We start from the raw sequence: 23,240 nt of genomic DNA, 5'->3' as shown, positions 1-23,240 counted from the left end.
GTGCCTAGATTACTCTGCCATATGAAGGAGACATATGGCATCACAATCTGGGAATGGGATAAAGACCACCAGATCATGCCACATATCTTGCATATCAGCTTCTACTCACTGGTAATATAAAAGTGAAAGATCTTCTAACCTGCTATCAATACTTCAAGCCTACCATTTGTGCTTGGTACTGCTTTACATCCCATTTCATTTAACTGATAATAGTAAAATTCGTGGGGAAGAAACTGAAATTTTTCAGTTGCATTATATTTGCATTCTGTGGTTGGTACCTTTTTTTAATGTTATTGTATCTGTGATATATAGATCTATCACAACTTCTGCTACTGTGCTCTAAATTTCAAGACTTTAAAAAAAATGATGAATGTAGACATTAGCATTCTCGTGGGCCTGGCCATCAATATTTCATCTTAGGTAAACAGCAGTTTTGCCTAATTTATTGGTTCTCATTATGTCTGGCATATAGAAGCTGAATTCCCTTCTGCAAGGGAAATTCCCCATCTGCCTGGAAAATGACCTTTTGTGCTCTGCAAATCAGTAGGGACACAAATCAAGAGGGACACAGTTGGTTAATATTGTAGAAAAATGACTTCATTTGTCACTAACTAAATTGTCATGAGTTTGACCCATTTTGAGATTAGTTAACATTGGCCTCCTTTCTCAGGTTTCATGCATAATTCATTTGGATTCTCACTTTACTTGCGCTATGCTTCTGGAGTGGGGATGTTTTGTATAGTCACTCTTAGGAGCAATAGTAACACAACATTTGTCAAAGTGTCATAGTGAACAATGAAACCTCATTATATGTCACTCAAGGAGCTGAATGAAAAGTGATGCTACATCTAGGCAATTTTATATCCAAATCTTGGAAGGTGAAAGACAGAAAACAAGTTTTTGTTGCTTTGATTATCTTCCAGTTTGATTTGTTCTCTGAGAGCTCCCACAAAAGTCAATGCTAATATTCCTGGTCTTGATCCTGCTCTCCTGGAGGTGTTGGGGAATTTCACCAGTGATTTCACTGTGAACAGAAATAAACTGCAAGTGAATAAAAATTACTCACGTGTTAAGAGTTTACAAGATAAGATCATCAAGTGCAGAGACTGTCAATTTTGTTTGCACTGCACAGTATGGAAGATATTCTTCATGCTGCACTAAAAAAATACAGGAGATTTGAAGACTGTGTGCCACACAACATTGCTGTGCTGCAATCCCCACCAAATACAGGGTCAGTGCTCACATAGCAAAAACAGGCAATATGAGCAGATCAGTCTGGCAACTGAAGTGTACATGGGAAGTCATAATTTATAATTTAAAAAACTCCAAACTGAATATTTGCACCTTCTCTTTGGAAAAATGGCTTTTTCTGTGCCTCTTTCCATTTTGCCTTGTCTAACTACCTGGATATATGGCTTTTTTTCTTTGCTGCTATGGTGATGGAAGTGCCTGTGCCCACCAGTCCTGAAGACAAAGAAAAATAATTTCATCCATGTATTGATCATATCCTAAATATTTAAATTCCCTGCAGTAACACCACTCTTCTCAAATTTAAAATTTAGTCACGTTCCATCAAATCCAACCCTTTCATAGAAAAATGAGAATCAAATGTTCATTATCATAATAAAACTTTCATCAAAACCGGCAGTGTAAACTAGCCTTTCTTAAGGTGAGAGTATCCTTACCATGGAGTAAAGAAACAGAAGAAGCCTCAGTGTTCTCTAGGTTTAGCTGCTTCTTCATGCAAAATCCATCTTTACTTAGAACACAAATCACTTCTGTGTTTGTGAGGTGAATCAAGGCTTCTCAGAAGTCTTAATTGTCTCTATCTAGGCTTTTCATTAAAAAAGTTGTATGTGATCAAAGATGATAAAAACCCAGGAGTTAATCCAAGGATGACAATATAAAAACATAAGCATAAGCTTTGCCATGTCGATATATGGCCATACTGTCAGTCATTGTCAAAACTATAGAGCGGAGCAGCATATCACATCTTTTCCTGTCAAAATGTTCTTTCTGACAAAGGTCAGTGCCTTCATGACATAAATCTGTTATCCTATTATTGTCATAAGCATCACAAGAAGAAAGGAGTCAAATGTTTGGAACAGATAGAGTCGGTGCAACTTAATTCAGGAAAGGGCCATATTTCCCACTTCCCTTTGTCAGGCTGCCAGCCATCAGCATGAGCGTTCCCTCTCACAATCTGTTTGTGTTCCAGTGAGTAATAGCTTTTTACTGGCCTGGAAAATGACTGTCCCATTACTAGCAAAGTGCATTCATAAGATCAAGAGCCTTTTGACTAGTTAAGTACATTGTGCCCTTTAAATAGACCAAACGGCTTCAGATGAAAGCCTTAAAACTATGGCCAATCTGTTGGAAAATTAAAAATATAGTAAATCTAGGGCTGAAACCAGGCATATTTATGAGCTAATCAAATATACAGCCATTTAAAATAGTTTGTTATTCAGTGGAATTTATGAGGGGATTTTTCTTCACAAGAACGAACATCTCCAATAACTCATGGACATTTGTAATAGATGGAAAATAAAGAAACAATATAATATCTGGCAAAAATTATGTCAAATTGGTCACGACAGTGTTTAGTTTCACATCTATTTGAGAGCATACAAAATCATCGTAAGAACGGTGTGCATGACTCTCTTCCCAGTAATGCCAAGATGAACTGGGAGCAAATGGAACTGAAATCAATAAATGCACATGAATTTAAAGCTACAGTAAATAGAAATACTGAGGATACTAGATATGAATATAAATTTGTTAAAACACATAGAAACATGCATAAACATGTATGAGGAATTGGAAATTATACATATCAAGTTTTATGGATGGGACTGGCCTGTTTCATAAAACCAAGACTGGGCTAAGTATGCTGTCCAAAAATATGATTCATAAATTGTATTCACATGATCCATGGGACTTAAGATTTTATTTTATTATATAGTTACAATATTATAGCCATGCTAACATAAACTTAAGGAAATGGGGGGAAACAGTGACCTGGAGTTTACAATCTCGTGTAAATTACAGAGCAAATTCTAGTGTAGAGTTTGAAGGATCTGATTATTCAGCCACGGAGTGCTGAATTGCAGTGTTGGAGGATTGATTGAGCTATTTTTCATCTCTTACTGGTTAACTTTGTGATCCACACAAAATTACTTTTTTTTTGTTGAAAATCAAACAAAAGCTTTGCAGTTTTGATACATAAACCACCTGCTGATCCCTACTTCTGAGTGAAAGGACCTCCAGGATTTACAATTCTAATAACAGGAATTTGAAAAAGGAATGATAGAAAAGTGTATTTTTCTCTTGTTTGTTTGACAGCCTATCTTTTTAGAATATGAAAATGGAAAAAAAATGCAGAAAATTGAAAACAAAATTGCCACCAGTTTAGATAAAATAGAGAAAACGTGGTCAATCCCATCTTTACTCCCTAGAGAAATTAATTTAGAGCTTCACTCACATTCACTTTTGCTTCAAATACCTCAGTCCTGGTCTTGCCTCCTCCTGCATTTAGTAATGCTGGAGAAACTTTCCTGGTGAATGTCACATCACTTTGCAGTTTTCAGAAAACTAGTATCTATACTTTCCCCACAACTTCCTTCCTCAAGATATTTTATGGGTTCCAGCTGTAGCTCTAACATCCTCTTTACTCATGCTCCCTGTAAATGTTGTTTCTCCACAGTGTACCTGGCAGAGGTCAATGCCTTAATACACTTCGAAACAACCTCAAGGGAGCAGCCAGCATTACAGGTTTTTGTAGGAAGGTATAGGATGTCACCAGAGAGAAGACTGAGAGAGACTTCACTGGGGTCTTCAACATCCTCATGAGGGGAGGCAGAGGGGTGGGTACCAATCTTTTCACTCTCGTGACCAGTGACAGGGCTTGAGGGCATGGCATGAAACTAATTCAGGGGAGGCTTAGGCTGGATATCAGGAAAAAGTTTCTCCCCCAGAGGGGGGCTGGCCACTGGAACAGGCTTTCCAGGGAAGTGGTCACAGCACCAAGCTCGGCAGAGTTCAAGAAGTGTTGAACAATGCTCCCAGGCACATGGTGCAGCTCTTGGAGATGGTGCTGCGCAGGGCCAGGAGTTTGACTTGAAAATCCTGATGGGTCCCCTCCAATTCAGCATATTCTATGATTCTATGACTATGAAATCTTTTCACTGAGGTCTTCGACTCTGCAGGAAGGTGCTGGTACAGTATTTCTGAATTATGCCATAAAATTAAAGCAAAATGAGGCACAAAAGGTGACATGGGAACTTGGATCTGAAACAAGGAGTTCTATCTCTGGGCAGCAAATTTGATGAGAAGCTCAAGACTGACCTCAGTATTAGCTGTTAGTTACTAGGAAAAAATGTATTTTAAAAGGGTCTTAAAATGGGCGCTTACTCTGTAATAACTGGGGTGGTAAGAACAGTTGTGCTGAAATACAGACTGCACGTACAGACTCATGCCCTCAGTCTTTAAGGACATACCCACATAATTCATCTTCTTGCTTTTAGGTTCTTTCATCCCTCCCAGAACAATCAGTGATGCTTACCTGTGTTGTTGAAAACAAATGTCCAAATGTATCCTTATATTACTTCATTTGGTCATTTCATCATAGAAATGCAAAGGCCAAGGTGTTTGAGTGAGAAGTTCTCTGATTAGAACTGAAATAAAATTTTCAGGGTGCAGGGCTTAAAGCACATTATTTTTACTTTTCTGTGAATTCAGACATGAGGCCTCTTCCCTAAGTGCTTGCATGGGCCTCTGCAGAGGTATCTTGTAGCAATGAGATTTAGAAGCTCAATAAGAAACTTATGAAGAAATAAGTTTTCCTTAACAAGCTTTAGGTTTTCTTTCCTTCAAATATATTCAATTTCCCCTTGCTCTTATATTATGACTAAAACTTGAATAGTAATGCCTACAAGTCAAGCTTTTCATCATTCTTGGAATTATCTGCCTTTGATTTTTACTGATAGTCTTAAAATTGCATGAAGAACAGTAAGATGATATAATTTTTTTTAATACTTTTAACTTATATTAAAATCTGTAATTTTTAGTTTCATTAATCTTTGGTCTCAGTTAAATATGAAAAGCAAACAATGGTAACCTTCAGGAATGATGAAAAATGCTGTGGAACTAAAACAATATCTTCCAGCAATCTGGAGAGAAGGTTCAGCTATTGTTTTGAAATTAGTTGTTTTATTACTCATAAAAGTTAAGATCAAAAAGTATTTCAATAATTATTAATTTTCTCTATCATTTCTGATGCAATATACAGGCAAGTTTCATATGCTGATCAGACTTGGGACCAAAAAAATAATAATAGCAACAAATAATATAATAAATATTTATTTATTTAATTAAAATTTAAACGTTCATCTGCAGCTGGGGTTAACCAAATGCTGGGGAGAAGGATGAGTATCTTGATTTGTTGCTGGTATATGAAGATCTCAGCAGACTGGTTATCTTCATATATTCCACAGTCATAGTTTTGATCACAGTGTTTATTTTCATATATATATACATATACTTTTTTTTCCCCTTAGGAAGTTGGCTGCATTTTCAGAGGATTTTTTCAGACATCCATCTGGCTTTATTGAGGTAGGAGTACAAGATATGGACTAAATATATTTTAAAAGTAACTGTCATCAACTTTGATGCACAGCTAAGTATAAAATCAATTAAGAATTCATGAAAGGTGGGTTGTGTCAGAGGAAAAATATTGTCAAATGAAAAGAGTGGATAAAGTTATTAATTGTATGCTTTAATACGGCACAACCAGGTGAGCTGGTTTTGGAGGTTTAGGTCACCATTACCTGCATCAGCTTTGGGGTGTTTGTATTCTGTGCACCCACTGAATACGACAGAAGGAAGGATGGAGTTCCTATATCCATCACTCGCTTGTATTTTGATAGCTGTTCTGTTCCTTCTGCTATGACTAGATCCTTATCACAGAATATTTTGAGTTGGAAGGGACTCACAAGTATTATAAAATCCAGCACCTAGGTGAATGGCCCTTCTGGGAATCAAACCAGCAAACCTGGAGGCTTTAGTACCATGCTCTAACCAACAGAGATAATCTCAGGGTTGATTTGTTGGTGCTCATCACAGTCAGGCCATGCATGTGTGGAAGAGCTGCTTCAATGCCAAAAAAAAAAAAAAAAAAAAAAAAAAAAGACAAATAAGTGGAAAGCAATAAATTCATCTCTTTTTCTCTCTCTCCTTAAAAACAACACCTCTCCCTTCTTACCTATTAGATGTGATATGACTTAGGTTATAATTGGAGTGCCGGAATCTGTTTGGCTTGTACATGGACTTTTCACAGGTTCTTTTGGAAATTATCACTTTAAAATTCTGCTAGTTTTTCCACTCCAGGTATGTGGAAATCTTTGTAAAGGTTGGGCAGCCTGGCCCATGCTGTCTTCAACAACCCACCTCTCTTTTCTGATTAACATAATTGCTGTAATACATCATCAAACTTAAAAGATACATGTATTCCCATGTGTTATCTTTTCACTAACTAGATTTTGGCTGGATTAAAGATGACATTTGACACACATTTCCAGCCATGAAAGGAGATAAATGGTCAACATTTTCAACATTTCTCATCAAAGTGCAAAAAGTCCGAGTTAAAATCTGAATAATCTGCTTGTAATTAGCAGCATGTGGTTTAACCTCAAGGTATTTTACAGGTCATTCCTGTGAATAAAATAGCTGGGCCAAGAAAGCTGCATATTATTTATTAGAAGTCAGTGAAATATTTCGCAGTGAAAAAAGACAGGCTTCCACTCTCTATCATGTAGACCTGCATGAAAATACTGAGAAAGTGACAACTATAATTTCCTTACTTGCTAATTACTCTTATTAATTTTTGTTATTTCATGTTTTACTGAAATTATTTTGAAGTCTTGAACTAGATTGGAGCCAATGAATGAATTTCATACTGGCATAAAGATGATGTGTATCTGTGCTCCTTTCCTGCAGAAAGGGTCACCCCAAGAAGTCAGGATGGTGGATTGAGCAGATTACCACTTAAAATACAAAAGAAATCAAACAGAAATTCAAGTCTGTTTTAAAAATTTAAGCAATTCTTTAAAATATACATTTTAATTTTCATCTTTCTGGTTTGGTTTGGTTTGGTTTGGTTTGGTTGGGTTTGGTTGGGTTTGGCAGTTGGGTTTTTTGTGGGACTTCTGTTTGTTTTAGTTTTGTTTATTTTAACCTATGTTATAATAAAAAATTAGGTTTTCATAGGACTCCTGCTGCTGCAGATTTTAGAAAACATGCAGAGAGATCTGAGCAATGAAGTAAAACTAAGAGTATTTATTGGAAAAATTTTTAAAATTAACTTTAAATATACTTACAGGATCAAGGACTTTATTTATCATCTAAGCCTTACCCCTATTTACCCAAGTCTCCATGATGCTAATGGAATCCCTCTTCCTCCCTTCAGCCCTAAGATGTTACAAGTTTGATAAAGCAATATTGTGTAAAGGGAGGGGGTCTTCCTGTACTCCAAATTTTCTCATATAAGCTGCCATGGTTTGTTTTTTTTTTTTAATGATACGTTCCAGATATGTTTTTCATTAAGTCAAAACGAAGGACCTCGGACAAAATTGCTCAACTCTTTCTGTTGTTTGTTTACTTCTCCATCATCCACCCGACAGAAGAGCCATTGAGAAAAACTTGTAACATCCCTGACATTTAGAAACCTTAGTAGAAAAAGCATGTGCTATAGCTACCCACTCAGCGAACATATGTGGAACAGTTTGTGTGTAAAATATAGTGTCAAAAATGAAATCCTTGTTTTTGGCTACTGCATATGCAGAAGATTCAAGATTGTGTGGAACAGACTTCTATGAGTGTTGTACTGTGTGAGTGTGATTGTCACAACGGCCTTTATAATGTAAATCCCCAAAACATGGTGGGATACTGTTTGGAGCTTCTGCAGTCAGAGTCTATTCCACGTGTCCAGTATCTGCCGCCTCAGCCTGTCCTGTTTACAGCAGGCTTGCGGCTGCTCTTACATATGTTGCTAACATCAAGTCTTTAAGGAGCTTGCACTTGCAGAGCCGAGCTCCACTATGTTCTTCACACATCCTACACAAAATACCCCTGGTAGAAAATGGACAGAAACAGCATCATCAGGAGTTTGCTTTAGTACAAATATGTCTAAATACAAGTACTTTACACTTTCTGATCAAAGACAATTAATTGGAACCAGGCTTGAGGGTGTTTAATATTACAAGAATTCAAGCTGTGCAGAAAGGCTCAAAGAATTCCTTTGTGAACAGATACCATGAGGCTACAACCAAATCTGCAATCTCAGCTACCCTTTGATGCCATCCGTATGCAAAGAGTGTCCAGCCTGACAGTGCTGATGCCCAGCACTGTGATATTGTCTTCTCTTTATTAATCTCTGCAGGTTGATTTTAGCACAATCTGGTCTGTGCCCTGGGATCTTCAAGGCTGGGAAAGAGTCTGGTTTCCCTTGAGAGGCAGCACAGAGTTCCCAGCCAAAGGGCAAGACACTAGAATAACACTGAAACACCAAAAGGGAAGGAGACAGAGTTTTCCAGTAGGATCTATCCAACCGTTTATTAATGCAATCAAGTCATGGCAAAATGGTGGAAGTCAGAATGGGAAAGAGACAGCTGCTGAGTCCTCTCAGCAGCTTTCTTCTTTCTCCCAGATCTGACCATGGATTTTTCATAACTTGAGTTTAATTATATGTCCCTGTTAAGCTGAAAGCCATGTCATTGCTGCCCAGATGAGGAATTTGTACCTCAGCTTTTTGTTAAATATCTCTTCCAGATAATTTGCTTTATTCAAAATCTTCCTTCCCTCAATATGCTCATTGCCTGCAAACAGACCGTCATCACCTGTTCTCCACTTGTTTGCATGCTGATAGCTCTTCTCTCATAAATTCCATTAATTAATGAATAGTCAGCAGGGAATTGTCTCCTCAGGCTCATTAAAGAAATGGACACTAAAATGATATGAAAGCAGCTGCCTCCTTTCTGTTATTCCCTTCTGACGGCTACTGCTTTCCTCATCACTGCTAAATTATAACACTGCTTTGATTAGCAGTCCTGTTAGCTGCAGCTGCATTTAGAGATGGAAATTTTAACTATACAGTCATGTTTAATTGATAGTCTCATCAAACTGTTAGCATTGTAAAAAAATGCAACACTCCAATACATCAAGCTTGTGTATGTATATTATATCCTGTTGGAATTTTTTTGACCTTGTAAGCAGATTGAAAAGACATGTTTCTTGATGCTTTCTCATAAGCCACTGATTATTATCTGAGCTCATTTGGGAACCAGATGTAAAATTTGTGAAAAATCTCAGGCCAGAGATCATCCTAAACAGAAACATATTTGATTGCTATCCCAGTGCCTAAGTGTGAATGCTCATTTCTATGCTGAAAAATTTAGAAATTATTTTAAAGCATAGGATGAGATACGATTTTTAGAAAAGATTTCAAATCAAAAACTATTCCACATCAAAAGAGTAAACCTATGTCAGACAGAAAATCTATATCATGGCTCGGATAAATTACCATAGTTTATAAGATGTTTTAATTCATACAAGAATGATGGTTGGGCTAACTTGCCCATACTCAGGGTTTAGGTTCTAATTCAACCCTTGTTGAAGGAGCACTATTCATAGAACAGTCCAAATCAGGATAAGATCCTCTACTCTGAGGCTGCTGAGACATGCTGACCCTCTACTAGCACAGACTTTGAACAAAAGATGACAGAATCCTGGAATCATTAAGGCTGCAAAAAACCTTTAAGATCATTGAGTCTAACTGTTAATACATCACTGCCAAGTCCACCACTAAACCATGTCCTCAGGTGACATGTCTACATGTTTTTTGAACACTTCCAGGGACAGTAATTCTACCATTGCCCTGGGCAGTCTCTTACAGGGCTGGACAACTCTTTCTGTAAAGAAATGTTTCCTAATACCCCATCTAAACTTCCCTTTGTGCAGCTTTAGGCCATTTCCTCTTGTGCTGAAAGAGGATGTCTTGCAGCTTTGAGGTAGCATAAGAGGGATTGTTCTTAACTGTCTTTTAGTGATTGGTGCTTTCACTTAGAATAAATCAGATCCTTTTCTGGGCTCTGGGACTAAGCAGAAGATTAGCCACAGGACAAGAGGAAAGGCCTTTGGTCTGGTGCTGACTTGTGAGGCTGCCCAAGTTCAAGTTCATCTCAAAAGACAGAGGAAGAGGTCATTTGCCATGGTGTATGCCAGCAAGCATCCAAAAACAGAACTAATAGGAGCAGATCTTTAAACCCTAGCCCTAAGAATAATATATTGAACACAATTCTGAAATTGTCAAAAATATAATGGAAAGGCTTCAAACCTGTTTTTATCCCTGTTCATTAATTTGCGTTTCAGAACTGGAATTGGACTTTGATTACCAAATATAATTACATTTTGATGACAGACCCAAAACTTTCAAATTCAAAGGTGACACCTTATAAAAAGAAAAAATCCTTGCCCAACCTTTAAAACTGCTTGGCTTCGCTTGGAGACATTTTCATTAGATGTTCTAAAGTTTGTGCAGGGTGAATATGGAGTTTCTAATTCACCTACAGTATGTAAAATTCCCATTTTATTTCATATAGGGATGACCATTTAAAAGGAATCTCACAGTCATCTCCAATTCCTGCATTGTTGAAACATCATCTGTTCCTGTTATGCTGCACCCTCAGTGTGGGCAACACCCTCAAGTCTTTAATTGTGAGAGCTGGTTTAGATTAAAACTGGAGTTTTTGGTTTTGTTTCTACTTTTAGAGCTCCAATACCTAAAAAAGGGTGATTTCACTAATTTTGATGTGACATCCTAGCTTCTTACAGAGACCAGTAAAGGTGGGTACAGAAAAGCCCTAGGGGAGACAAATTCCTTGTTGATCAAGGAGACCTAGGCTCTTGCTGTAAACATCTCAAATTGCCCTGCTGTGAAGAACCTCATCTTTTCTACTCTAGACTTAACAGAGAAATTTGGCCTTTGAACTAAAAAAGACAGATTTTGAAAAAGTAAAGTAGTCCCCCCATCAATTCTTCACTTGAAATGTTCTCCTGTTTTGTCACTAGTTGATGTATCATATTAAATATTGCTACTTTGAATAAATAACCAAAAATTATCCCTTTTTTCTTTCAAGTGTTTAACTTCCTTCTTTCTTTGATAGTCTGTGATTACACTGTATTATTCTCTATTAATTGAATATCTCCCTTTGAACTGTCTTGCAGAAGCAGTGAAAATATCTAGGTAGTTTAGTATATCACAGATATCACAATATATATGTGAGGGATTCACATCTGTTATTAGGATTAGTTAGAAATGTCACGTCTCTACCATAAAAAATAATTTAAAGAAATCATTCTCTGTAATAGTTTGTAACTTGGCTCCAAGTATGGGCATCTCATCTGCCTTAAATTAGATTAAATTATTTTAGGCCTAAAAGGATTATTCGTGGGCACGCTGTAAAGTTCATGGTGCAAATTCAAAATTAGAGGCTTCAGTAGATTTTGGCTTGAATTCAAGCAGAGCAGGACTCTAAAATGAAACAATTATTCTTGAAATGTAGTACACATCTATGAATTGGGATTCAATAAGGCAGACAGGGTTTATCAATTCATTATACATAAAGAGTTCAGTTATCCTGTGGCAGAATTGCTTTTATCTCTCGGGAGGTTAAATATTAATTTATTCCATGTATGTGAAAAATTTTACCTCTTATTAAACCTTTCATATGTTTTCCAGGCCTACATCTCTTTCTGTGTATACTGTTCTCTAACCTACAAGTCATTAAATGATTTTTGCCTCTAAGGTAATTTATTAATTATAACACACATTTGTTGTTAATTAAAAGATGCAGTTGGCTTAGTACTTGATATTGTTGCTAAATTAATTCATCAGATCTTTTACTAAAAGCCAAGATACGACCTTCCTATAGTGTTACACCTGATGCTGCTGTTCCACACCAGTTACCATAAGATCTAATAATAATTACAGCGGATTCAGGCTATCTAGCTGCTAGTAAGGATCTCAAGATGGGAGAGGAGGGCAAATTATTAGAATTAAGATCTGTGTTCACACCCATAGAGAGAAGGAGCTTGTACAAAAGGAAAAGGAGAATCCTGATGGCACAGGCTGAATATGTAAGAAAGTTTTATTTAACCCCACAGGCAGATGAATCAATGTTTCAGGGCAGTCAGAACCCCTGCCCTGAAAAAAAAAACCTGCTTCTTTTATAACACAAGAGTGGAAAATAACAGGTAGCCTGAATTAACCTGATCTGCGTTGATTTTCATTTAGAAATGTACAGTGTATAGGTCTGTAACTATTGGGTTTTGATAAAGTGATTTGTAATTAGAGCCCTGCTAGATGTCCAGTGATGAAAATTCTTCTTCTGCACCTCACTGTCTGGAGCCATTCCAAACCCCAGATTATATCCACGTGGGAATGCTTGGCTCCTCCCCCCTGGGTGGGGCATCTCACAATGGGCTGGTGAGTCATGCCGTGTGTCCTTGATTGCCCGAGGGCGTTGTCAAGGTTGAGTCCTGGTAGGAGATAACAAACTGCCCCACCTGTTTTAACAGCTTGTGAAGCTGATAAGAGAATATGGACTAGGTTACATCTTACTTTGTAACCTAGGACAGCTAGTTAGGGCAAGAAAACAAGAGTTGTTGGTGAGAAAAATAAAAACATCAGCAGTAGGAATCTGGCACAGAAGGGAAAAAAAACTACTTTCGAATAGAAGCTGTGGGATAGCCAGAGGATTGGAGCTCGCTGTGCTAATTCAGATCCTTACTGTTGCTCTTCTCACTTTGATAATGAGCAAGCAGGGTTTGTGATGCCCAGTCTGCTGCAGTTCCTCTGCCACCCTGCAGCTGCAGCTTTTCTGAATTGTCTGAAAAACCAGTCTGAATTTCCCCCCATTCCGTACTCCATGAAAAATCCAGTCCGGGTTTTCCCCCATTCCGTACTCCGGGAAAAATCCAGTCCGGGTTCTCCCCCAATCCAGGTTTTGCCGCGAGACGGGTCAGCTGCCCGGCCTTTTAAATCCTGGTTATTCCTTTATTTGCTGCAGTCTTGCTGCAGTCTTTCTAGCCCTTTATGGAACAAAGAGCAGGATACACAGTCCTCATAGTCCAAATTTTTTTGCTGCAGTCTTTCTAGCCCTTTATGGAACAAAGAGCCAGATATATAGTCCTCACAGTCCAAACGGGCACTCTGCTCTGGAGACTGCCGTGGCACAAGTGTCAGGGTATGGGATTCATGCTGGATTGCTCTCTGGTAAGGATTTGGGCAACTACAGTGGTCCAGCACTGTCCTGGAGCCCCAGGGCATAACGGAGAGCGTCTGGCTTTGGCAAGTCACAGGTAACCTCTGCTCTGCACTAATGACTGAATTCCAGCGCCGAACAGCTGGGAATGTTTGGCTCCTCCCCCTGGGCGGGGCATCTCACAGTGGGCTGATGAGTCATGCGGTGTGTCCTTGATTGACCCTTAAACAGAGAGCCCCTGGAGGGGTTGTCAAGGGAGAGTAATGGTAGGAGATAACAAACTGCCCTACCTGTTTTAACAGCTTGTGAAGCTGATAAAGGAATACATACTGTTGGTTACATTGTAACCTAGGACAACAGCAAAACCTGTCTGAAGTAAGTAACAAATGCAATTCTCATTCTCAAAAAGAGCTCCAAATTAGCTCCCCCCAAACATGAGGGAAGCATGAAACAATAAAATCGTTATCTGAGCAAGAGGGTACACAGTATAAAGGAGAAAGCAAATGAATGTGATACTAAAGAAAGAGCCAGCATCTGCTTTTGTAAAGGCACATCTGGTCCTGTAAAACTGGAGGGTTTTGAGGGACTTAGCAAGTTTGTGGATAAGGCAGGTCTGGCCAATACAATTTGCTGGGATTTAAAGAATTTGACAGGATTTTCTCATCAAAGTCTTTAAATAAAGCTGAAGTCATAGCATTAAAAAAAAAAAAAAAAGGATAAAGAATTACCAAAAAATAGTAAATGGAAGGTAGGAATTAACATCCCATTTTTACAGTGAAGGGAAGTCATCAGTGATCAGATCACAGGGTAATCTGAAATATCCACTGTTCAGAATATTCCCAAGTGACCTGGGTGAGATGAGAAAATGGGATGATGGTAGAAAGTTGTTCAGGATAATATGGTGGGAGTTGACTTGTGAATAATTTCGGAAAGACCTTACGGCAGTGACTGAGTGAGCAGTAGAACAGCAGATGAAATTTCATATAGGCTTATGTAAAACAATGTTCATACAAAAAAATAATTAATTTGCATATAAAACAATGACTGGGAACTAATTATAACCTCTTTGGAATTAGACTTTGATCATAGAAATCCATGAGATTGTTAGCTTAATGCTTGGTTGTGGTGAAGATCAGAAATCATCGCTGTCCATGACTCACCAGCATCTTGAACACCGCAGTTCTGTGCCCACCTTCACTCTTATCTCCAAAACAAGATGCCAGAATTGGAAATATCTCTGAGAGGGACAGCAAAGGTGATCAGAGATGTAGAGTAGCTGTGTACAAAGAACACCTTAGTAGGGCTGGAGTCTTCAGCCTGGGAAAGAGCTGAGGATGGATAGGGACGTTTCAGGTCTGTTACCACGAGCAGCTTGGAGCAGGGGGAGAGAAACAGGAATCACCCACTGACTCTCCTTTTTTTACAGCAACCAGGTGTTTACAAAAAAGAGGCAGGGAGAAGGTTATAAGCAAGTCAAAGGAGGGAGTGTTTCTGTAGCTGGGCAATGGAACTCCTTGCCAAAGGATGCAAAATTTGTTATGGATTTGATGGTTAACTCTACAAGTAGCTGTTAATAGAGGCTTAGGAAGTACAAGGGCAAAAAATCCTCTACACATAGCCTTTCCCTCTGCTCTTCCTTTGATGACTGTTTTGACCTCTGGATTGCTTAGTCCCACCCCCTGCTCACAGCAGAGCTCTCCCCAGAACTAGCTCAGGTAGCCCAGGGCCTTGCTCAGGTGAGTCCTGACACCTGCCAGGGTGGAGGTTCCTCGGCTGCTCTGGGAACTTGTGGCAAGTGCTGAACCACCCTTGGGGGGGAGCATGTGTGCAGTTTTTCCTGATACCTAATCAGAATTTCCCTTGCTGCAAGTGATGCCTGTTGCCTCTTGTCCTTTTGTTGTGTCCCACGAAAAAGAATCTGACTCATTATCTCTAAACCCCCATGGCCCCTTTTAGGTAGTCTCAGACAAGTGTTAAATCCCTCCTTAAGCATCTTTTCTTCAAGCTGAATAAACCCAGCTTGCTCGCTGCTGTGCTCCAGGCTCTTCACTGCCTTAGTGACATTATGCTCAATTCTTTCTTTCTCCTGGGATTATTTGTGGTTGATGGTGTAGTGATCTGCTGTCACTCTCCACTCAGTCAGGAACCTGAGGTTTTCCCAAGGCAAAGAATTTTGGGGTTTTTTGGACACAATTGGTACTTGTGCTGCTTTGGAGAATATGATAAAAACGTTTCTGCAATATAGATCCAAGAATATTTGGGGGAAAAATAAGTTAGCATGTAGTCTTTGGTCCAGCGGACTTCAAGAAGGATCCAATATATGTCAGAAATTACTGACATCTGTCATCTCTTCCCAGGCAACAATGCCCTAGCATTTCCTGATATGCTGACATTCTGATTTGCTCTTTTCCAGAACTATTCCAGTCTCATAAAAACCCCCATGGCAGAGAACCTGCTTTGTTTTTCCTGTGCCGCTCATTTCTTTGTATGTATCGATGTTTGTTTTTGATAATTATTCGTTGGCTAGTACCAGTATCAACAACACATACTATGTCTGCTCCTTACATGCACTCATGGCCAGTATGTTAATCACAAATTTAATTCTCATAAATTAGTTTGGGTTTCCTTGCTTTTTTAGAAACCCAGAAACACCCATCTTTTATATTCATAGCTGAACTTTTAACTAATTGGTCAGAAATTTAAATCAGTGGAAAAAGACTGCCATGTGAGAAGACGAATGTGAAGATCATGTAGACAGGTCATTATTTGCACTAATTGCATTATTGGGACTAATATGCTGTATAAGTGAAAGTGGCACTGGTTCCTCATCTATTCATACAGATAATTCTAGATTTCTGAAAAAGTAAATGCACTTATACTTTTGTAAAACTTGCTCACATTTTCAGGAAAAGAAATATATTCTCATTTATGTAGACTACTCCTTCCTAGAAATCCATATAAATAGGTTAAAGGAAATGGCAATAATGTAAGTCATTATGTAGAAAATGGTTAAGAGGGAATACATTATTTTTAGACATATTTTTCATTATGTTCAAAGTATATGGAGACTAAATGATATTACAATAAGTTTCACTTCTTCATTTTTGATTTTTTTTTGATGATCATTTTCAAAACATTACACCAATGCAAGCAGAACATGAGATCAGCATTATTCCAGAATTATGCTGGGGCACTGTGTTCACGTTAGGAAATGACATGTTTCCCTGACTGCTTTTTAGGAATGTTTATCAGCTAAGGATACAGTAATAAAATGTTTAGTTGTCAAGGTCAACAGGAAGGTTCTGTCTTGTGTCAAAGCAATATTGTAATCGAGTATATAGCCTAGGGGCTATACAATTTATTTTAAAAAGTAAGCTTTTCCTCACTTCTTATCCTGCATATTTCTAGTTAGTCAGAAATAAATTGTGCTGTTTTGGTATTGAAAGTCATATTTACCCAGATAGCAAAAAAGGCTTTTACTGGTCCTTTAAAGCAGAAGTTCACATCAAACCACTATCAAGCCTGTCAAGAGCATATTTTTCAGCTTTTTAGGAAGAAGAAAATTTGAAATTTGAATGATAATGATTAGAATTATTTTGATAAATAACACAATAGAAAGGACATGTAGCTGTTTAAGGAGAAAGAATAATCACAAATGTCTTCCTTCATGTCTAGTTCACAATTTGTCAAAAAATAAAATAAACAGATCTGCATCTCATGCTAGATATGAAAACAGCTTCATTAGCAATGAAAATAAAGACATCAAAAGGAGTTTCCAAAGCCATGAATGTGAGTAAATATGAACAGAAGGAATTTAGGGTTATTTGGGGTTATCACAGTAACCCAAATAAAATGGATTTTAATGTCAATCTGTTTTTGTGAGATGCACATGAAATACACAGATGCTTTAGAGATGATCAAATTTAACAGCTCTGAAACTTTGTGTATTTAAAAGCATAATATAAATTTTAATCGGCATTTCCATATGGAAAGTTCTGTGGATGAAACTGCAGAGCTCACAGAAATACAACCAGTGATGCCAGTGTTTGTGGCACTGGGGCTAACACAAAATGTCTTGCAAGGACAAAAGAGAAAACTGTTGTAAACACTGGGATCAGCACGGCAAAATGCTGACTTCCAGCCACAGCCACCTTCCACAGCCCTGAGCCCTCCTGCTCCTTTCCTGGAGCACATTTTAACCAGGATCCTTTTGGAAGCTCTGAGCTGTGTGGGATTTGGGAGGATGTATGTGTAAGACAGTACATTTGCTGTATGCTTCCTACAATCACAGGGGACAGGACTTGAGGATCAGATGATCATTTGTCTTTGTTGTCATGAGGAACAGTTGGCCACTAAAAGTGGTATGATAACTTTAAGAGAATGACTCCTAAAATTTCCAAAACAAATCAGCTGATTAATTACCATTATCAAGTTTCTTGTTACAAAGGTTTGTTTTGAAACAAATGACATTGTACTCTAATCTTTCTCTCACTAAAAACAGTACTCAGGGGGTCTTGAACAGTGGCCAGAAAAATATAAAACAAAATTAAAGAGTTGTTCCATTTATATGATCACAGATCACATGGGTTGCTGAGATTGTGATGATTTTTTCTCTTTGTACTCTATGTAGATTTTAAAAGTGGAATCTGACAAATGATGAGCCGTTGACAAAATTTAAGATATTTTCAAATTTGGGGGGGAAGAAGGAGTAAAGATCACTGCATTACAGACAAGGTGTATTTAGAAAACACAGCTTCCCCTGGAGCTTTGTACTCCACGTAATTACATTTCACATACAGTAATTGAAACTTGTGAATACGTCAAACTGTGTGTTTTCACAAACCTCCAGTAATCAGCTCAAATTATTTAAATTCACTATTTGACATAATTGCTATAAATATGACAGAAAAAGATATTTCTAGGGTATACTACTTCATAACTCTGTCAAATGACTACCTAGGGAGATAACTATATTGTGTTCCTATGGAAATCTGCAGAATAGCAACATCCAGTACTGAATACTTGTCTTTTCCCAAACACTCTTTAGATTTACTAAAAGATCTACTGAAATTAAAGGGAAACCTCTGCAGTCTGGGACTATCCACATACCTCTCTGATTCAGAAACTGCCATAAAATCAAGCAGTTGGAAACTGGTGGCCAACAGCTCAACAGCTGTCATCAGGAATAGCTCCACTGAAGTCAGAAAAAACTGCTGATTTTTACCAACAGAGAATTCAAATTGCACATCTAGGGAGAGCACACCTGCTGGGTTCCTGACACAGTTGCAATGGACTTGTCACCTACACAAAGACTTCTCTAAGACCTGAAATTGTCCTGTTTGTTGTGCATTTAATGTGTGAGAGAAAGGGCTTTCTAGAGGTTCATGAAAGCCAAATGCCAATTGTAGTTTCCAGCCCTTCTGAACCTTTGAGATGTTGTGAGTGCCAGAGAAAAAAAGATTTCTCCAACACATTTGCTTTGAGAAGTGCTGTGTAGATGGAAAGGAAAAGAAGAGGACAGGGGTATGGAATGTGTTTGGGTATCCTAAATTATAGTTGAATGTTTCCTAACATACAGTTTAAGGAATTCATTTATCTCAGCCTCTTGTCTGGCTGACCAAAAGGCAAACGGGATATTAATTGATAAAAGAATAAATTGAGTCATTGCAGGAAACAGATACACAAGAAAATATTTGTACAGTTTGTTAGGAAACATGAGAACTTTCCAGAGGTCTTTCACTACATCTAAGTTCTAACTACTCTTTGATGGCCCCCAGAGGTAAGGTGAATTAATGAAGAGGAAAGAAAAAGCAGAAAACCATACAGAAAACTTTTTTCATCCCTTTAATTATATGTATGGATTAAAAAAAAAACAAAAAACCACAAACCACAAAAAAAAAAAAAAATTGCAGAAACTGCTCCAGCTGGAAAGTAGAAGTAAGCTTTAAAATGGGGTTATCTTTTAATCTGTCCCTCTGACCACATGGTGGAAGGATGAATTTAAACTTATTGAATCATCTTGTCTTTCTCTCAAGAGTCAGAGAGCCTTGTGGACATTTCCTATGATTGTGGATGTTTAGAAGAAACTGTGGGGATGGTGAGGCACTGGCACAGGTTGCCCAGGGAATTCGTAGATGCCCTGTCCCTGGAAGTGTTCAGTCAAGTTTGATGGAATTTTGAGCAACCTGGTCTAGTGCAAGGTGTGCCTGCCCATGGCAGGGGGTTGACACTATATAGTATTTAAGGTGCCTTCCAATTCAAACCGTTCTATGATTGTATGAAATGTTAGAAAGGAAAGCTAACTTATTTAACATTATCTTTCTTTTTTATGGAGATACTGTGTGCTTTTCTCCTGAAAACAGACTGATCTGTTAATGTATATGTATTTGTAGAACCACAACATCTTATTAAAAAATATGTATCTATTCAACACCTAGTCTAGAAAGAAATGATATAAAAATGTAGCTAAGTATCCCAATTATGAATCATATATCCCTGCTTCAACTGTACCCCAGTTAGGAGAAGTACTAGCCTGGTAAACCAACACAACCACTGTTTCTCAAAAACCAAAGTGTCTTCTAGCTGCAGAATGGCCACTGAAGCTCTTTGGTGGCAGGCAAACAGCTGAAGTTAAAAATAACCAAACAACCTTTTTTAATCAATACACTGATTTAAATGAATGCTGCATTCATTCTTTATCCAAAGCCTAGAGAGTCTGAGAAAAAGGCTCAAGCCATTGCTTGTTGACACACATGAATAGCTTTGCAGAGAATTTACATGGAATTCAAACTATTCAAAAAATAACTAATTCAAAAATTACAGATAACACAGTGTAAGATTAGGAGATGGTCAACGAGAATGAGAATGAGAATACAGTAAATCCAGCACATTTTGCCTTATGACTTAATACACAAACTAGACTGCTTCAGTGGACTTGTCACATACCAATCCCAGATGAAGCACATAAATAAACACACTACTCTTGCATTTTATTTCCTCCTACAAGACTGTTAATGTAGAGAGGTGTACAATTAAAACTGGAAAGCTTTTTGGGAATGAGAGGGTCTAAATTTGTACATAATGTTAAGAAGGAAAGAATTTTGACATTGTAATTTCTTATGGTTTGTCAGGCTCAACAGACCCTTGGCTCAACCAAAGGTGGGAGAGGGAAGATATATGGCTCTTATGGATTTAAAATCATCAAGGAATTAAAAAAAAAAGTCTTCACATTATTTTTTGTTCTCCTATTAAGGAAATTATTTTTTGTGTCCTTTCCCTACCTGAACACAGGAAAGTTTTCTCCTTCCATAGGAAGTGAAGAAACCTTAGAGGACTGCAAAAGTCTTTGGAATGGATGGAATATAATTAGCACACAGGAAGCCATATCCCTTGCCATCTGAAAAGCTATAAAAATGTTAGGAAAGGAGAATTATGGATTTTCAATGTATCTTGCATAAAACCATATCAACAAAGCTGATTAATTTCAGATATTTCTTATAATTTTCTTTTTCTTTCCCCTTTTTTTTCTCACTTTCTTGCCACTCAGTAAACGTAGGGAGGGAAGTGACAGAGAGATACACTCAGACATGGGTTTATACATACATTTTATGTATTAATGACATGTGATTCTATGACATATATACATATATATAGTCATATCTAAGTCCAGGGTCTTTCTAAGAATTTGTCAGGAGTGGTAGGAGATGGGACCAAACACATTACTGGAGAGAGGCTACCTAAAATACAGGTCCAAGACCCAGCCAGGGCAGGGCTGAAGACAGGTATATCCATAGTATATCTTAGAAAGGGACCAGGGACCCTGTCCAGAGAGTGTAGGGAAAGATCCTGGGTGAGGCTGCTCAGGGTAATTAAGGCTAATTAATGCCTTGACATAGGGATTAAGTAATGTAAATTTAATGAATTAGAGAAATATTTTTTTAATTTTTATTTCATCCTGGTATTGCTTCTGCCAGCAAACCAAGAGGATTTTTGGTAGGTATGAAGATTTTACATTCCATGCCAGAAGTCCCTTCATTTAACACATATCATTAAATGTATATAATTGGAAGTTGCTGGTGTGTGTGTTCTTGTCCACCTTTTTGAAGTTATATAACATAAAGCATCATTTGAAATACAGTGAATTCTTATTCCATAACCAGCATTCATAGTTAGGGATTTGGCTGCCTGATGTCTCCTCCAACATCATTTTAGAAGCTTACACTTTTAATTGAGGTTACCCCCTCTAGGAGTCCAACGCACAGAAAATAAATGTTTATGTTAAATTTGTGGTAGCAGCTGCTTTCAGAATATATTTCTTGCACTTAAAAATGCTAATTATCCCAGAACACTTAATCCTGAGATATTTTAAATTTCAGAAAACAGTAAGAAAGTTCAAAATAATGCTAAGAAGGCATGAATCCCCCAGTTCTCCTCAGTCACAGACAAGCAACTCATTTACAAGGCCTGCTGCCATTGAGGTTAAATTTTTAAAGAATTAGAATTTAGCTTAACAAGTAGACTCATATGAGTGACGTGTGCTAATGGTTGGGTTATTGCCTGAAAATGTGACACAAACGTATGTCAGTTTAATTGGAAAAGAAGAGGTGAAGCAAACTGGGTTTTAAAATATCAGTGTGAAGCTACTCTCACTACGTTAAACTGTTGGCCCTTAAAGTTACTGTCACACTCTACTACCTGAATGTATTGTCATTGTCTTCTTAGAAAGTGCTGATAAATCATTCTTTTTTTCCTGGAAGGTTTATTTCTTATGATGATAAGAAATATATCTGATTTTCCATTTACTCCAGTTTTTTATTAGCAACCTCTAGGACTTTATTTTTGGACTAAACTGCTTTTCTTGACTAAAAAATTAAATGAAAGATTTGAGCACCAATGTTATGAATTGTCTTATGGGGTATTTCACCCTGAATGTTCTAGAATATCTTGTTAACTCTTACTTGAGAGTCCTTCTAGTTTCATTCCATCTAAAGTGAATTCTTTCTCTTACAACCTTACTAAGTAGGCATAATTTGTGAGTTAAAGCATCAGGATTTTATACATTCTTATGCATTGAGGCCCTCTTACTATTTTAAATTGCATCAGAGTCTTGATTTTCTATCCTGCAATTTAGGTGATATGATATTCATATTGTATAAGCCAAGGGTGTACTGCAAGTCTAGCTCTTAGTTTAGTATCTTAATTTGGAAAGATAGCAGATTTGCAGTTCCTATTTCTTTTCACACCTTCTTCAACATGACTGGACATGCTGGAAGTATGTATTATCTCCTGGTATTCAGTGCTAGCCTTCTCATGGTGTGCCAGGACTGAAAGATGAAGAGGAATATCCAGCCCTTTAAGGCAGAATAATAATTTGGAAATTTGGGAGAGAAAAAGCACATTTTGTTCTAAATGTACCATATGAGCTAGGAGAGATATTCTTTCCTTCTTTCATAGGTATATCTGAGCTTTAGGGTTCCCATTTAAGTAGATTAGTGGCTTCATATGTCGTTGTCAGAGAGGGTCCAGCAGAAGAAAGAGCAGTTATATGGATATTCTTCAACATGTAGCAGAGGATAATGGCAGTACAATGTCTTCCAAGCCAGTAACATGTATAGTCCTAAAAATCCCTGTACATATCTAAATAAGATTTTAAGCAATACATACGCATTCATTTATTCAGATTGTATAAACTAATGGATTTTTGGAGTGTAATGTGCAGTTTAGATGTCTATATTCAAAAGTCTGACCCCATCTCTATAAAATCTAATGCATTTTCTAATGCATTAAATGCCAAGTTTAACAATTTGATTTCATTTTATAAATGCTTTCACAAACTCAAACTTCATCACTAATCCTTTCTTACTGTGTTCTTTTAAAATTATACTCCTGGCTTGTATCTTTATCTCACCTTAGCTGAGGTGGGAT

The 23,240-nt window shown here is 37.6% G+C and overlaps 1 protein-coding gene across 1 annotated transcript in view; it reads left to right on the top strand.

Moving 5' to 3' along the window:
- TENM4 (teneurin transmembrane protein 4) overlaps window positions 1-23,240 on the top strand; it is a 1,366,951-nt gene that overhangs the window by 288,011 nt on the left and 1,055,700 nt on the right. The window contains exon 3 of the mRNA XM_048294397.1: window positions 5,556-5,610. The gene's annotated coding sequence lies outside the window, so the exon portion shown is untranslated. The remainder of the gene's footprint in view (window positions 1-5,555; window positions 5,611-23,240) is intronic.

The sequence above is a fragment of the Corvus hawaiiensis genome, chromosome 2 (assembly GCF_020740725.1).
Source record: "Corvus hawaiiensis isolate bCorHaw1 chromosome 2, bCorHaw1.pri.cur, whole genome shotgun sequence".
Taxonomy (NCBI): domain Eukaryota; kingdom Metazoa; phylum Chordata; class Aves; order Passeriformes; family Corvidae; genus Corvus; species Corvus hawaiiensis.
This window is presented reverse-complemented; position numbering and strand designations above follow the sequence as displayed.